The 14,977-nt window shown below is 49.1% G+C and overlaps 1 protein-coding gene across 2 annotated transcripts in view; it reads right to left on the minus strand.

Annotated features, from left to right (window-relative positions):
- The window catches only part of CEMIP (cell migration inducing hyaluronidase 1), a 161,180-nt gene extending 152,486 nt beyond the window's left edge, over nt 1–8,694 (minus strand). The window contains exon 1 of one of the 2 annotated variants that reach the window (XM_086364209.1): nt 8,455–8,694. The gene's annotated coding sequence lies outside the window, so the exon portion shown is untranslated. Of the gene's footprint in view, nt 1–4,845; nt 4,949–8,454 lie in introns of those variants that run through there. The other variant, XM_086364210.1, reaches the window with a different exon arrangement.
- Between the last annotated feature and the right edge of the window lie 6,283 nt (nt 8,695–14,977).

Here is a 14,977-nt window from a genome sequence, read left to right on the forward strand (position 1 = left end):
CAATAAAAAATTCTCCAGGACAGAGGTTTCCAAACCATGCTCCATGGAACCCCTACAGTTCTGTGGAATTCTTTAGAGGCCACAAGACAAAACCCAAACCCTCACAGCCACAGCCACGTTTTCTCTGGTTTGTAAACTGGATTTAGTAAGATTTTGTAGAAAAAAAAAATTTATGGTTAAAGTAGTTTTAAACCACTGGCCTGAGAGACAAAGGCTCCAGAGACCTACAGTTGCCCAGAGGGATGTTCTCTCTCTTCAGCTTTAGAGAGTTCATGCACCTGAGGCAGCTACAGAGCTTCATGCAACTGAAGGGTTGCAAGAAATGAAATGTTTAGGCCTGTCTGTGCTTCTGGATTTTTCTGCATGGCCTCCGCATTTTCCCGCATGGCATGCTGCAGTCCATGGAGTCGCAAAGAGTCAGACACAACTGAGTGACTGAACTGAACTGACTGTGCTTCTGGATTTTTCTGCATGGCCTCCTCTCTGCATAGAATGCCTTCTGAACTCTACTCTCCACATTTGCCTTACCAGAAAATTCCTCTGTGTGTGCTCAGTTGCTCAGCTGTGTCCAACTCTTTCGTGGCCCCATGGACTGTAGCTCACCAGGCTCCTCTATCTGTGGGATTTGCCAGGCAAGAATACTGGAGCAGGTTGCCATTTCCTTCTCCAGGGGATCTTCCCAACCTAGAGATCAAACCTGCATCTCCTGCATTGGCAGGTGGATTCTTTACCACGGAGCCATCTGAGAAGCCCCAGAAAAGCCCTGTAAACTCCTGCTAATCCTTCTAGATGCACCTCTTCTCATGCCACTTCTCAGGGGAGCTTCTCAAGGGATGACCCCTGGCTTTGCCTGCCCCCAAGCAGGCCCTCTGCCCACCACACCTCCTGACCCATCTGTCCTAGCCCTGGTCACACTGCATGGCAACCGCTGATTTGGATGTTTGCTTCTCCATGTGGGGGCTTCCCTGGTGGCTCAGTGGTGAAGAATCTGCCTGCCAATGCAGGAGATACGAGTTTGATTTCTGGTCCAGGAAGATCCCCTGGAGAAGGAAATGGCAACACACTCCAGTATTCTTGCCTGGAGAATCCCATGGACAGAGGAGCCTGGCAGGCTACAGTCCATGGGCCCACAAAGAGCTGGACACGATTGAGTGACTAAACAACAACAACCCCTTCATGGGACTGTTAGCTCTGGAGGACAGAGATCACTTATTCAACTATGCCTCCTTCATGGCTAACACAGGGTCTCCCCTTAGAAGATGCTCAAACCAGTAGTTAATTTCTTCCCTGCTCCCGGATGCATCAGTGGCGACTAAATGCAGTTGCATACCTGCATCTTGGGCTGCAGGGGGCATCTCCAATGGCCAGTTCATCCCCACAGTAATGCCATAGGGAGGGCAGTTGAGGAAGATCATTGAGCCTAAATTTCATTTTCAGGTTCAAAAAAAAAAAACCAGTTGTGATCTTCAGAGTCAAATAAAGTTGTTGAAATGTAAACACGCATTCTCAGTGTGTGGAAGAGGACTGAGATGAAATTCCCGAAGTGATCTCTTAATACCACCAAAATTACACTCAAATGCCTCTGCCAGGCAAAGATAAATTGCCATTTTCACAATGGTCTTGCACTTAAAAGTAACTTGGCCCAGGGAGCTTTGGAAAATTTATTATGACCGGGAAAAGGGGAAACTCAAAGGGGTTCAAGATATTTAGTCTACTGATAAGACAGCTTAGGAGTGACAATAATTATCTCCAAGAATTTGAAGGGTCGTTAGCAGGTCATTAGAAGGACACCAGCCAGCTGGGCCCCATCTACTTGGACATCAGAAATGGACTCTAACTACACCAAAAGGAGTTGAGTTAGGGCTTCCCTGGTGGCTCAGTGGTAATGAATCTGCCTGTCATTGCAGGAGATGCACATTCGATCCCTGATCCAGGAAGATCCCACATGCCTGGAGCCCATGTACCGTAACTACTGAGCCTGCGATCTAGAGCCTATGAGCTGCAGCAAGAGAAACCACTGCAATGAGACGGCCATACACCACAACTACAGAAAAGCCTGAGCAGCAACAAAGACCCAACACAGCCAATGAATAAATAAATACTTTTTTTTTAAAGTATGAAGACCTTAAAAAAAAAAAAAAGTCATATTAGTGTCACAAAATGCCAGCAATGATGTAGGCCCTGGTGACCCAAAGAAAGCTCTGCGGACCAGCAGCATCACCTGGGAGCTTGTCAGAAATGCAGATGCTGGCCCCACCCCCCAGATCTGTCTGATCAGAACTTGCATTTTTACTAGCGCCCCAGTGACTTGCTTGCACGTTCGAGTCTAAAAAACTCTGCCATGGTACCTTCCTTGGTCCCACATGTTGAGCTAAGTTGCTTCAGTCGTGTCCAATTCTTCACAATCCTATGGACTGTAGCCCACCAGGCTCCTCTGTCCGTGAGGATTCTCCAGGCAAGAATACTGGAGTGGGTTGTCGTTTCCTCCTCCAGGGGACCTTCCCAACATAGGGATTGAACCCAGGTCTCTTAAGTATCCTGCACTGGCAGGCAGGTTCTTTACCACTAGTGCTACCTAGGAAGCCCCACGGGCTGGGTCTGTCCTCATAGCCATAAAGTCTCAGGCCACCAGCATGAACTCCTGATCCCAGAAAAGGCCACATATTATAGTAGGCTCCTGGAGAAGTCAGCAGCCCCCTGCCCCACACCGCGCCCTCCCCCCCATGATGAATAGAGACAAGAGAGGCAATAGTCTAGCACAAATACTTTGCATGCCAGAAGGACCCTTTTCTAGATGGGCCTTTCCTGTGACAGAAAATGCCTAATGGCTAAGCTCTTCTATAGACAGCTGAAGGAAAGAAATGCTTAGGGTTTGCAAAAGCTGTTGTCTGGTCAAAGCACTTTAAACCCAAGTTATATCTATCATGTGGCTGTCCTTGTGAAAGATTCAGATAATGCCTCAGCAATTTCCCCACATGAGGAGCCAGACTGTCCGGAGCTGGAGAGCGGAAACCTGTTCTGAGTGAGTGTCGGTGGGGGAGGTGGCTGCCTGGGCTCCGCCACACACAAACCGCGCTCCCTCACCTGCAAGGGATGGGAAGGGAGAGGTGGACTCAGACGCTTGGAGCCAAACTGAGCCTAGAGAGGGGCCCTGGAAGGTAACATAGGAGGGGAGAGTCACAGCTTCTCTCCCTTGGGGTGGGGAAGTGAGTTTCCTGGCACCGAGGGTACAAAGCAGAAAGCAAATGTATATTTGATGACATTTCTCTGCAGGCAGCCTCTCTTCCAAAGAGCCAAGTCTGAATGAAGCCTGGTACCAAAGCAGAGAGCGGAAAGAGGATAGGGAACCTCCCAGAGAGGCTAGGAGAGCCCCTGGAAGTGCAGATGTTAATAAGACTCACTGTGATAATGTACCAGGTGTGCGCGTGCGTGCTCAGTGGTATCTGAACTTGCGACCCCACGCACTAGCTCAACACGCTCCTCTGTCCATGCAATTTCCCAGGCAAAAATACTTGAGTGGGAAGTGGGAAAGAGGTTCAAGAGGGAGGGGACATATACATATCTATGGCTGATCTATGTTGATGTATGGCAAAAAAACAACAACACAATATTGTAAATCAATTATTCTCCAAATAAAAATAAGTAAATTAAGAATAATAAACAAAACTGGAGTGTGTTGCCATTTCCTTCTCCAGGTGATCTTCCCCACCCAGGGATTGAACCCCAGTCTCTTGGGTCTCCTGCATTGGCAGGCGGGTTCTTACCAGCTGAGCCACCAGAGAAGCCCAACAGGCACCACAATTCTGTCCAATTTACCAAAATGTCCATTTGCCATGCTCTTGGGAAAGGAGGCTCTGGGCCCAGCTGATCAGCCGGCAAAACAGTAAAAAGGAACTCAGTCTCTGCCTAGACCCATTACCATCCTAATCTCCCACTAACCTAACCAGACACAGGAGAGTAAGAATGTAATCACTTCCTGTTCCCTGTTGAAAAGAACTGAGTTGCTTCCATATAATGATCAAAAATGCAGCAAAAGGAGACAACTGATGCAATATCTGGAGGAGATGAACCATTTTGGTATTTGCCATCATGTGGAAAGAGAGATGTAGGGATTTCTGGTGGTCCAGTGGCTAAGACTCCAAGTTTCCAAAGCAGGAAGCCCAGGTTCAATCCCTAGCCAGGGAACTAAATCCCACACACTGAAACTAAGAGTTTAAATGCTACAACTAAAGATCTTGCACGCTTCGACTAGGACACAGGCTTGTTGTTGTTCACTGGCTCAGTCGTGTCCAATTCTTTGCGACTCCATGGACTAAAGCATACCAGGCTTTCCTGCCCTTTACTATCTCCTGGAGTTTGCTCAAACTCACGCCCATTCAATAGGACCCAGTATGGCCAAATTATTTAATTAAAAACTTTAAAAAACAGAGAGATGTTACCTAGACTGATCATGGATATGAGGTCTTGTGGATTTGACCCATAAATATAACTTTATTTCTTTTAGAAATCAACATGCTTATATTTATCTTTTGAGTTATAACTATAAATGCAAAATGTGTTTATCAAACTGTGCTGCTCCATCAATACCACATGAGGTATTAAAAGGGGGTCACTTAAGCAGCAGGCCTCAAAAGATGCTGAGAGTCACCCCCATCAGCCCGCCAGCCATCCCCACTTAATGCCACACTTGCTATTTCATCTGTCTGTCCCAGCCACTCAGAAGCTGCTGCAGCAGACAGAATACTACAGGATCCAGGAAAAGCCTCTTTCTGTCTCTCACACCAGTCCCTCCCCTTCTTTGGCCCTCTACTCCAAAAGGATTCTGTAGATAGATAGTTTTCCTACCAGTAAGTCTTGTGTGCTGGAAACTGGAACAATACAGGAGTCCAGAGAAGAGAATCATGATTTCAAGTTCAGCCAGGGCCCACGTCATCATTCACATCACCAGATAGACGAAAGATGCCCAGAATCCGTGGACTGCATCCATCAGTTCCACTCCTTCCAGATGGAGGGAGCTAAGATGACTTTGATCTACTAAGGAAAAAAAATATATATATGGAAAATCTAAGAGCATCAGAATGTAAAACTGGTGGAAACACACACAGACACCCACATGTACACCCATACTTTTTGTAGGAAAAAAAAATCTAACTGTGAGATTGGACTCAGTACAACTCCATTATCCAAACTTCTGCATGATGTCACATATTCAACTTGACTCAGTGGTAAATAATCCGTCTGCCAATGCAGGAGATGAGGGTTTGAGCTCTGGGTCAGGAAGATCCCCTGGAGGAGGGCAGGGCAACCCACTCCAGTATTCTTGCCTGAAGAATCCTATGGACAGAGGAGCCTGGAGGGCTATAGTCCACAGGGTTGCAAAGAATTAGACATGATTGAGCACACCAGACAGAACCTCAAAGACAGAGCTGGAGGAAATCTTCAGATCTATCTGTGACCACCAAAGTGGCAATGCTCCAGGCAGAGTATGGTAGTGTTTTGGTCCAGGTCTCACAGTCAAGCAAGGTTCAAACACAAGGGCACGTGCCTCCTGACTAGGAGCAACCATTCAGGGGTTTCCTAGACCATATGCTGCCCTAGTACATCGACCCCACACTTCATCCTCCAGGAATCAAGAAATGGGGCTGCAGTGGGCACTTCCCATCAATACCCAAGGGAACCTCACCTCCAAGAGGACAAGGAGTTCCCTCAGAAGATCCTGAATTCCTCTGAGAGAAGGATCAGGAAGAATAGATCATCTCAACCAGAGGGCTGTGATAACATTTTGAAAATGACTTACTTTCTCCAAGTGGCACAGGTGGGGAAAACAGGCAACTGATTTGTTTCATGCAAACATTCTTCCACTGATCTTTGGTGAACACGTTAGGGTTTTTTTTTTTGTTGTTGTTGTTGTTGTTGCTTTTGTTTTTTCCAACACTGTAATCAACTTCAGCACTTTCATCATTTCTATCGACAAGTTCTCGAACATGAATATAAAGTGGAGCTGGAGTCCCTATCAAACAATCACTAGGTTAGGAGAGACAGCAGAGGGCTGGTGAATGTAATCCAAAAGCAGTGCACAACCGACTTTAAAATATACCTCTGGGAACTTCCCTAGTGATCCAGGGGTTGAGACTTTGAGCACCCCATGCAGGGGCATGGGTTTGATCCCTGGTTAGGGAGCTAGGATCCTGCATGCTGAGTGGCATGGCAAAAAAAAAAAAAGTAAAATATACTTATAATCACTACCATTTTAAGAGCTTTCTTTGTGTTTAGCATGGATATAAGTGCTTTACATTTTACTACTTAATTCTCACTGGCAACTCTGCAAGGTTGGTTGTGTTGTCCCCGGTTTCCATATTGGGGAAATAGACAGAGTTTAAGCAACTTTTGAAAAGTCACACAACCTGTCTTCAAAAATGAATAAAGATGCTTGAGTGTTTTTACTCTCTATAGGCCTTCTACCAGACACAAACAGAAGCAGATCTTCTGAGTTTCTGGCGATGTTAAGATGAAGGAAGCTACATCTTCTACATAGCTGAAAAATTACAAAAAGAAGAGCCTCAGCCAATGTCATTTCTTATCAGAGAACGGAGATGTTTAATTTGCCCAGATTAACTCCTACAGGTTCTCTGCAGCCTGTTTCCAGGCAGCCAACTTGCAAAATGCTCTACTGGGCTAAAGAGGAGCCAATGGAAGTCTCTTTAAGAGTGTTATGCGCCTGGGAGGAAGAGATTGGGCTCGGAAAACAGCACAGCTGCTTTTGCAAAAGCATCCAAACTCATTCTCTGTAAACGTGATCTATCTGCTTTTTCTCCATTCTGTCCCTGTAACTGTGAAACTAGTATCGCCTTCCGGTACCGTATTTACTAAAGAATTTAATAATGCGGAATATGATCCTATGTCAAACGCCTAAAACAGTTTGGGGGGGGGGGGGTGGTGGTCTCTAATTAGGTCTGGCACCATCTCACTGTCTCAGCGTGCGTTGCACAATTACAACACCTCGGAGGGCCCCGTGGTGCTGCAGAGAAGCCCCCCACGACACCACACTGAAAGTCGGGTAAGAGCTCAGCTTCAGGGCGATCTCGGAGCGGGTCACAAACCACCCAGGCTTCCTTTATCCTCCTGAGTGGCTCACGTCGCCTCGGGACGGGATCCCGAGGGCTCCCGCAGACCATCGGCCCTTCTCCACCTGCCCTGTACCCCTACTCTCCGAGTCTGGAAGGAAAGCCGCGCCACTTCCCCGGAGACCCAGGGCCACCGATCGGGAGTGGAGGAAGCGGCTGGGAGCTGTCCATGGTGGCGCCGCGCCTGGGCACGCAGAGCCGCCGGCTCCCGCCCCCGGGCGCGCCCGGGATCACGCTCCAGACCGCCGGAATGGAGAGACAGACTCGCTCCCAGCCTGCAGCCAGGCACTGGCTCACACATCAAAAGTTCAGTTTTAAAAGGGTTTTCTCACCTGTGGGCAGCCTTGGCTGCACGAAGCAGGACTCAGGACCTCAAACCCGGCTCCTGGCGGCGCGCCTGGGACGGCCGTAGTGTTGGACCCTTGGGGAACCGCGGCGGTCTTGAGAGCGCGGACAGCGAGTCTGCGGCGGAGGACCTCGGCGCACTGAGCTCCTTTCTCAAGAGCACATGCGTCCCGCCGGCTTCACTCCAGAGTGTCTCTGGCCCTGGTTCCCAGAGCGGCGAGCTGGAGACCTGGCCACGGCCCTGGCCTGGGCTCCGCCAGGTCCCTGTCTTTATTCCCAACCTTATTTGACCTTTCTTGGAGCTGACATTCCTCGCCAGGGACTGCCGAACCCTCTTGTAGCGATGCCAGGTTGGGCGTCGTAGTCTAGACACCAGTAGGGGTTCTCCTGTCATCTAACATTCAATTAACCTCCACCCGTCGTGTGCCAGAGCGATGCTGGGTGCCTCACGCCGTCGGGGAGAGCGCGCGCGGGGAGGCAGCAGGAGGCGGAGGGGAAACGAGAAGGAAGATGGTGCTCAAAGCCGAGCAGCAGGGCGCAGACCTGTTGCCAGGTGCGAGCTCGCTAGTGCACGGTGTGAGCCGGCTCCCTGTGAGCTGGACTCCGCGATCTGACCCTCGGAGCAGTCACTCCTCGACGAGACACTTCGGGGCGCAAGTATCTCCCCGGAGACATTCAGAACGGGGGAATTCTACAGAAAACGGGGACCTGCTCCCCGCCGGATGCGCTCGGAGGACACTGGCGCCCCCCCGGCACCTGCCCCTTGCAAAGTCTCACACGACCTCAGAGAAATCCCACAGCAGACGTGTGCCCATCAACAGACACGTGGACAGACAGACAGACAGCACAGCACAGACTGGACAGACAAGCCCATGACGCGGTGCGTTTTCCCTAACACCGGTGGAGGCGCCGAACCCCCCATCTCCCCTCCCCTCTGAGGCTGAGCAGTCCACACAGCCCCGGCGCGCCGAACCGGCCCGCTTACCTCTGGGTCGGTAGCCGAGACACTCTCACGCCTCGCGGGCCAGAAGCGCTGCGGTCAGAGCGGTCGGGTGGCACACTGACCGGCCCGGTTATGTCCCGGGACTCGGGCAAGCCGAGTGGTAGTTCGTCCGGGAAAGCGGGGTTCAGCCCCTGACCGCGCTCAGCTCCGCCGGCTCCGCGCGCCGCTGGCCCTCTCCAGGATCAGCCGGGGTGCACCGCGCTGCGCTCGCCCGCGCTCCCCGGCCGCCCGCCAGAGCGGCGGCTTTTATAGAGTGCTGCCTGCTCTTCAGCCGGCTGCGCCAGGCTGGCTCCTCCCCGGGGCCCCTGACGCCCGCGCGCCACCGACCCGCCCCCCGTTGAAGCTCGCCTCCCCCTTGCCCAAGTCGGGCGGGGGCCCCGGGCCCCGGCCGGACCCGGGCGGGCTCTGGCGGCCGCTCTGGGAGACGCAGACCCGAGCCCGCGGAGCCTGGGGGAACCCGGGCGCGCGGAGTCCGCCGGCGGCGGCGGAAGCAGCCAGGTGAGGGCGCTGGAGCCCAGGACACGAGAGGAGCAGCCGCGGCTAGCAGCGGAGAGCCTCTTTGCGCTCGGAGGGCTTGGGGTCGTGGTGCGTAAGCCTGAATCCCCGCTCCAAACCAGCGAGGGGAGAGGCTCTCTCGGAGAAAGCCTAGCACCTAGCACAGAATCGCGGAGAGATGAGGTTCAGGGTTATTAAGTCTCAGAATATTTTTTTTTCCTAATCTTATCAGGGTGTAATAGGGAAGAACAAATCTGAATCAGTATTAGATGTGTATCTTTTGCTTTAACCTTTGTATTCTATTACTTTAACAGTGTTGCCTGTAGCCTGGAATATAAAGGATAGCCCATTCTCAAGGCTCTGACCTTTGAGGATAACACTTGTTCTTGCATAGAGAGAGAAAAAGTTTCAGAACAGAGAGTAACATTTGTCTTGTTGGAGGTTTATAGGAACACTGTGACCCGATTTCAGTGGACAAAGATTACTGCACCAAGACATTTGCAACCACCAACCTTGTCCTGTCCCTCACCTTGCCTTTAAAAATGCTTTGCTGAAACTCTTCCCGGAGTTCCAGGTTTTGAGGTCCTGCAATAGACTTTTTTTGCACCAAATTCCGACATTTCGGTTTGCTTGGCCTCACTGTGTGTTGGGCACACAAGCTTGCCTTTGGTAAGGAGAGGGTGGCTTTAGAAAGAGATCCTAGCATAAGATTAAGCAGTTGCTCCGAGTGGAAGACCCGTGGGCTTTTCTGTCAAAGAGATCTTGGTTTGAAACCAGAGTCAGACACGCTAGGTATGTGACTGCGGATGGGGATCTTATCACTCCCTGGTGGCTCAGACGGTAAAGAATCTGCCTGCAATGCGGGAGACCTGGGTTCCATCCCTGGGTCAGGAAGATCCCTTGGTGAAGGGAATGGCAACCCACTCTAGTTCTCTTGCCAAAAGAATCCCATGGAAAGAGGAGCCTGGTGGGCTACAGCCCATGAGGTTGCAAAGAGTCAGACACGACTGAGAGAATAACACTTTCACGTTCACAGGGATCTTAACCTTCCAGGGCCTCAGTTTCCTTATCAGGAAAAGGTGTTGCTTCCTTACCAACTTGTAGGATGTGAGGGCACAGTAGTGCAGGTACCTAGTTCACAGCAGGTCTTCAGTAAGTTAGACTCCTCCCTGTATGTGGGGGAGAGCTCTCTACCTTTGACTGGACACACTGAGGCCCTCCAGGGTCAGATCAAAAGGCACAACTGGTCTAGATATTTCCCTGCTGGAAGAAACAGTCCTAGTGGAAAGAGCCCATAACAGGGCCCTAGGGCACCTGGCATCTTCTCCCAACTCAGCCACTAACTTGCTTTGTGGTTTGGAGTCATCCATTCTCCTTCTCTGTTTGCTGTACCTCTTCCACTTTCCTAGAGCTTACAGCTCAGTCACTCACCTGGTGGACTGGAATCCTCCTAGAAGAGCTAGTCCTTTCTCCCTTCCCTTCCAGCGCAAGTGAAAACTGACTCTGCAGGTACGGTTCTCATTCTAGGCAGCACACATCGCACTGTGAATCCATGTCTAGACTTTGAAGTCAGACAGAAGCTGCTGGACTCTGTGTCTGTGTTTTCTGCACTGGGACAGAAGCCTTAATTACCTGACTAAACTAGGGAAGCAATGCCTTGCCTCTCCAGACCTTTCTCCGAAAACTGATCTTGACCACCCCTAGGTCCCTTACCAGGATTCTCAGCCTTTCTTGACAGGTAGCAGGCTGGGTGCTATGGCAGGTTCTCCCCTCCCCACCTCTCCCCCACCCAGCCTTTCCTTTCTAGCAAATTTAGATAGAATGTACCCAAGGGCCCCCGCATCCCTTCCTTAATTCCTGATTTCTTTTCTTTCTTAATAAAATCCCCTAGACACCAGGCATTTGGAGAATGCTGAGCATTTAGTCCAAATGGAGACCTTGGACCAACCTTGAATCAGCCTTGCTTAAAGCAGTGAGAGTGATAAGCAGGCTCCCAGCCGCCCGCCCCCTCCCCCACCCCGCCCTATCAGGAGAGAGTAGATTGGAGACCTGCATGACACGAGGTCTCTGGTGAGACGCCTGTATCACAGGCCTCTGAGAGATGAGGCCAGTAAAGGAGGATTCCTGTCTGCTGATGGGCTCTGAGAAGTGCTTAGTCATGTTTTCTCAAAGCCCAGAAATGCCCAGCACATTCCTCGGTGTCCAGCTTTCTTTATCACAGACTGATGCCCCTGGGGAAAGAATGATGCTGATGAATTACAAACAGGCTCTGCGTGTCTTAAACCAGATTCTCCAGCCAGAGCTCCATTCAGCACTTCCACTCAGCACTCAGTGATGGACGGGGTATGTGGGCAGTTCTTTTTTTGGATGAATGTTGGCAGCATGACTCTGACATAATTACTACCCATACTTTCCTCAATCCAAGGTCTTGTTCTTATAAATGCAGGCACAGGAGCTGGTCAAGAAAGGCCATGCTGTGTTTTCTGGTTCGTGTCAGAATCCCCCAGCAAAATCTCCAGATAGGGAAGAAAATAATCTTTTTTATTTATTAAAAAGAAAAAAAAAATTTTTTTTTGGCCTTGATGCGTGTGGGATCTTAGTTCCCTGATCAGGGATTGAACCCATACCCCCTGCATTGGAAGCATGTAGTCTTAACCACTGGACCACCAGGGAAACCCCAGGAAGTAATCTTAAATGGTATGACTCCATCCAGAAAGCCTGCTGTGCCTCCATGTGCATCTGCCTCCAGCTTACCTTTCTCAGAGGAGGTGAAGCCCCCTCCACCACATCCTTAGAGCAGAATGGTCTGCCTGCTTGCTGCTCCCATAAGCTGCCCAAGTCTGGTATTTTCAGTCAGCTGGCTGGATCTAACTCTGTCACTTAGAGCAGGAGTAACCACACTCTACTCTCTGGCCAGCAAAGGTAGTCCTTGCTGCAAAAGCAGCCTCCCTGTGTGACATTTAAAAGCCGGCCACAGCTGTGGCTTCATCCTTCAAGCACCACTGCTGGTTTTCCCAGGCAAACAGTGGACAAATCTGGGGCAACAGGGGGGCATGGAGAGTTGGGAAGAAGCTGGGGTAAGGAGTGAGTACTGTCCGTTCAAGGCTTCCAGCAAACCCCACAAGAAAATCCCACTCAGGGATACCAGTCCTAATTGTTGTTGTTGTTGTTCAGTCGCTCAGTCTTGTCTGACTCTTTGCAACCCCACAGACTGCAACATGCCAGGCTCCCCTGTCCTCCACTAGCTCCTGGAATTTGCTCAGACTTAACATCCATTGAGTCAGTGATGCCATCCAATCATCTTGTTCTCTGCTGCACCCTTCTCCTATTGCCTTCAATCTTTCCCGGCATCAGGGTCTTTTCCAGTAAGTTGGCTCTTCACATCAGGTGGCCAAAGTATTGGAGCTTCAGCTTCAGCAACAGTCCTTCCAACGAATATTCAGGGTTGATTTCCTAACTTTAGAATTTCCTCTAACAGCTATCACAAATAATGGGAATTTTTAAATTCCACCAACAGGGGTCGCCCTTGGACACTGAGCCTGAAGCTGGCACGATGCTGCTACTGATAACTCGCTTCAGTCGTGTCCGACTCTGTGTGACCCCATAGACGGCAGCCCACCAGGCTCCTCTGTCCCTGGGATTCTCCAGGCAAGAATACTGGAGTGGGTTGTCATTTCCTTCTCCATAAGCTGTTATGGAAAAGGGGAAATTCCCAGCCCTGGGCCCTGCGGCCAGATTTCCAGGACTCTAACTGCTCAGTTCCTGTTTTGTTGGATGCGGATGAGGTTGCCCAGCTGAGAAGGGACAAGTGCTCAGTTTTTCTGGTGAGTGGAGGTCCACACTGGAATTTGAGATGGGAAGTTCTAGAACACTGGCCAACCACTTAGGAGCTCTGAAAATAGATTTCTACGTCTTCCTCTTCGATGTCATCATTATCATACAGAAAGAACATGCTTTCCTGTGTTTTTCTCTGTCTAAAAAATACATATAAACTTGTATGTGTATACATGATGTTTTCGTATCACTTAGTTCTTTTTCCTAGATGCAAAAACCATATATATTCTTTGTAAAATAGCAAACAAAAAGACTTTGAAAATTCAGAAACTGAACAAAGGAGAAATCACCTAACTGTAAATATTATGTGTGTAATTGAGACATTACAAAAATCTTAGAAAATACAGAAAAGCCCAAAGAAAAACTATCACTTCTATTCAAAGATCTTCTCTGTTAACTCATAGTATATAACCAAGTATTCTTCCATAGATAAGTTACATATACAGATGTGCAAATATGTACATGTGGTACTCTGTTGGCCATAAAGCTTGTTTGGGAACCCATTCTGGCCAACCCAATAAATATTCAGTAAGTAGTTCAATGTTAAACTCAAAATCTTTCTCCACCAGGTCACATATCCCGGGAGACAAGGAGCAGATCAGATCAGATCAGTCGCGTCTGACTCTTTGCGACCCCATGAATCGCAGCACGCCAGGCCTCCCTGTCCATCACCAACACCTGGAGTTCACCCAGACTCACATCCATCGAGTCAGTGATGCCATCCAGCATCACTGGAATAGCCCCTCTGTCGTCCCCTTCTCCTCTTGCCCCCAATCCCTCCCAGCATCAGAGTCTTTTCCAATGAGTCAACTCTTCACATGAGGTGGCCAAAGTACTGGCGTTTCAGCTTTAGCATCATTCCTTCCAAAGAAATCCCAGGGCTGATCTCCTTTAGAATGGATTGGTTGGATCTCCTTGCAGTCCAAGGGACTCTCAAGAGTCTTCTCCAACACCACAGTTCAAAAGCATCAATTCTTCAGCACTCAGCCTTCTTCACAGTCCAACTCTCACATCCATACATGACCACAGGAAAAACCATAGCCTGGACTAGACGGACCTTTGTTGGCAAAGTAATGTCTCTGCTTTTGAATATGCTATCTAGGTTGGTCATAACTTTCCCTCCAAGGAGTAAGCGTCTTTTAATTTCATGGCTGCAATCAACATCTGCAGTGATTTTGGAGCCCAGAAAAATAAAGTCTGACACTGTTTCCACTGTTTACCCATCTATTTCCCATGAAGTGATGGGACCGGATGCCATGATCTTCGTTTTCTGAATGTTGAGCTTTAAGCCAACTTTTTCACTCTTCACTTTCATCTTCATCAAGAGGCTTTTTAGTTCCTCTTCAATTTCTGCCATAAGGGTGGTGTCATCTGCATATCTGAGGTTATTGATATTTCTCCCGGCAATCTTGATTCCAGCTTGTGTTTCTTCCAGCCCAGCGTTTCTCATGATGTACTCTGCATATAAGTTAAATAAACAGGGTGACAATATACAGCCTTGACGTACTCCTTTTCCTATTTGGAACCAGTCTGTTGTTTCATGGCCAGTTCTAACTGTTGCTTCCTGACCTGCATACAAATTTCTCAAGAGGCGGATCAGGTGGTCTGGTATTCCCATCTCTTTAAGAATTTTCCACAGTTTATTGTGATCCACACAAAGGCTTTGGCATAGTCAATAAAGCAGAAATAGATGTTTTTCTGGAACTCTCTTGCTTTTTCGATGATTCAGCGGATGTTGGCAATTTGATCTCTGGTTCCTCTGCCTTTTCTAAAACCAGCTTGCACATCTGGAAGATCACGGTTCACATATTGCTGAAGCCTGGCTTGGAGAATTTTGAGCATTACTTTACTAGTGTGTGAGATGAGTGCAATTGTGTGGTAGTTTGAGCATTCTTTGGCATTGCCTTTCTTTGGGATTGGAATGAAAACTGACCTTTTCCAGTCCTGTGGCCACTACTGAGTTTTCCAAACTTGCTGGCATATTGAATGCAGCACTTTCACAGCATCATCTTTCAGGATTTGGAATAGCTCAACTGGAATTCTATCACCTCCACTAGCTTTGTTCGTAGTGATGCTTTCTAAGGCCCACTTGACTTCACATTCCAGGATGTCTGGCTCTAGGTCAGTGATCACACCATCGTGATTATCTGGGTCGTGAAGATCTTTTTTGTACAGT

Source organism: Bos grunniens, chromosome 21, assembly GCF_055505025.1.
Source record: "Bos grunniens cultivar Pamir isolate PY7600 chromosome 21, Bosgru_T2T1.0, whole genome shotgun sequence".
Taxonomy (NCBI): domain Eukaryota; kingdom Metazoa; phylum Chordata; class Mammalia; order Artiodactyla; family Bovidae; genus Bos; species Bos grunniens.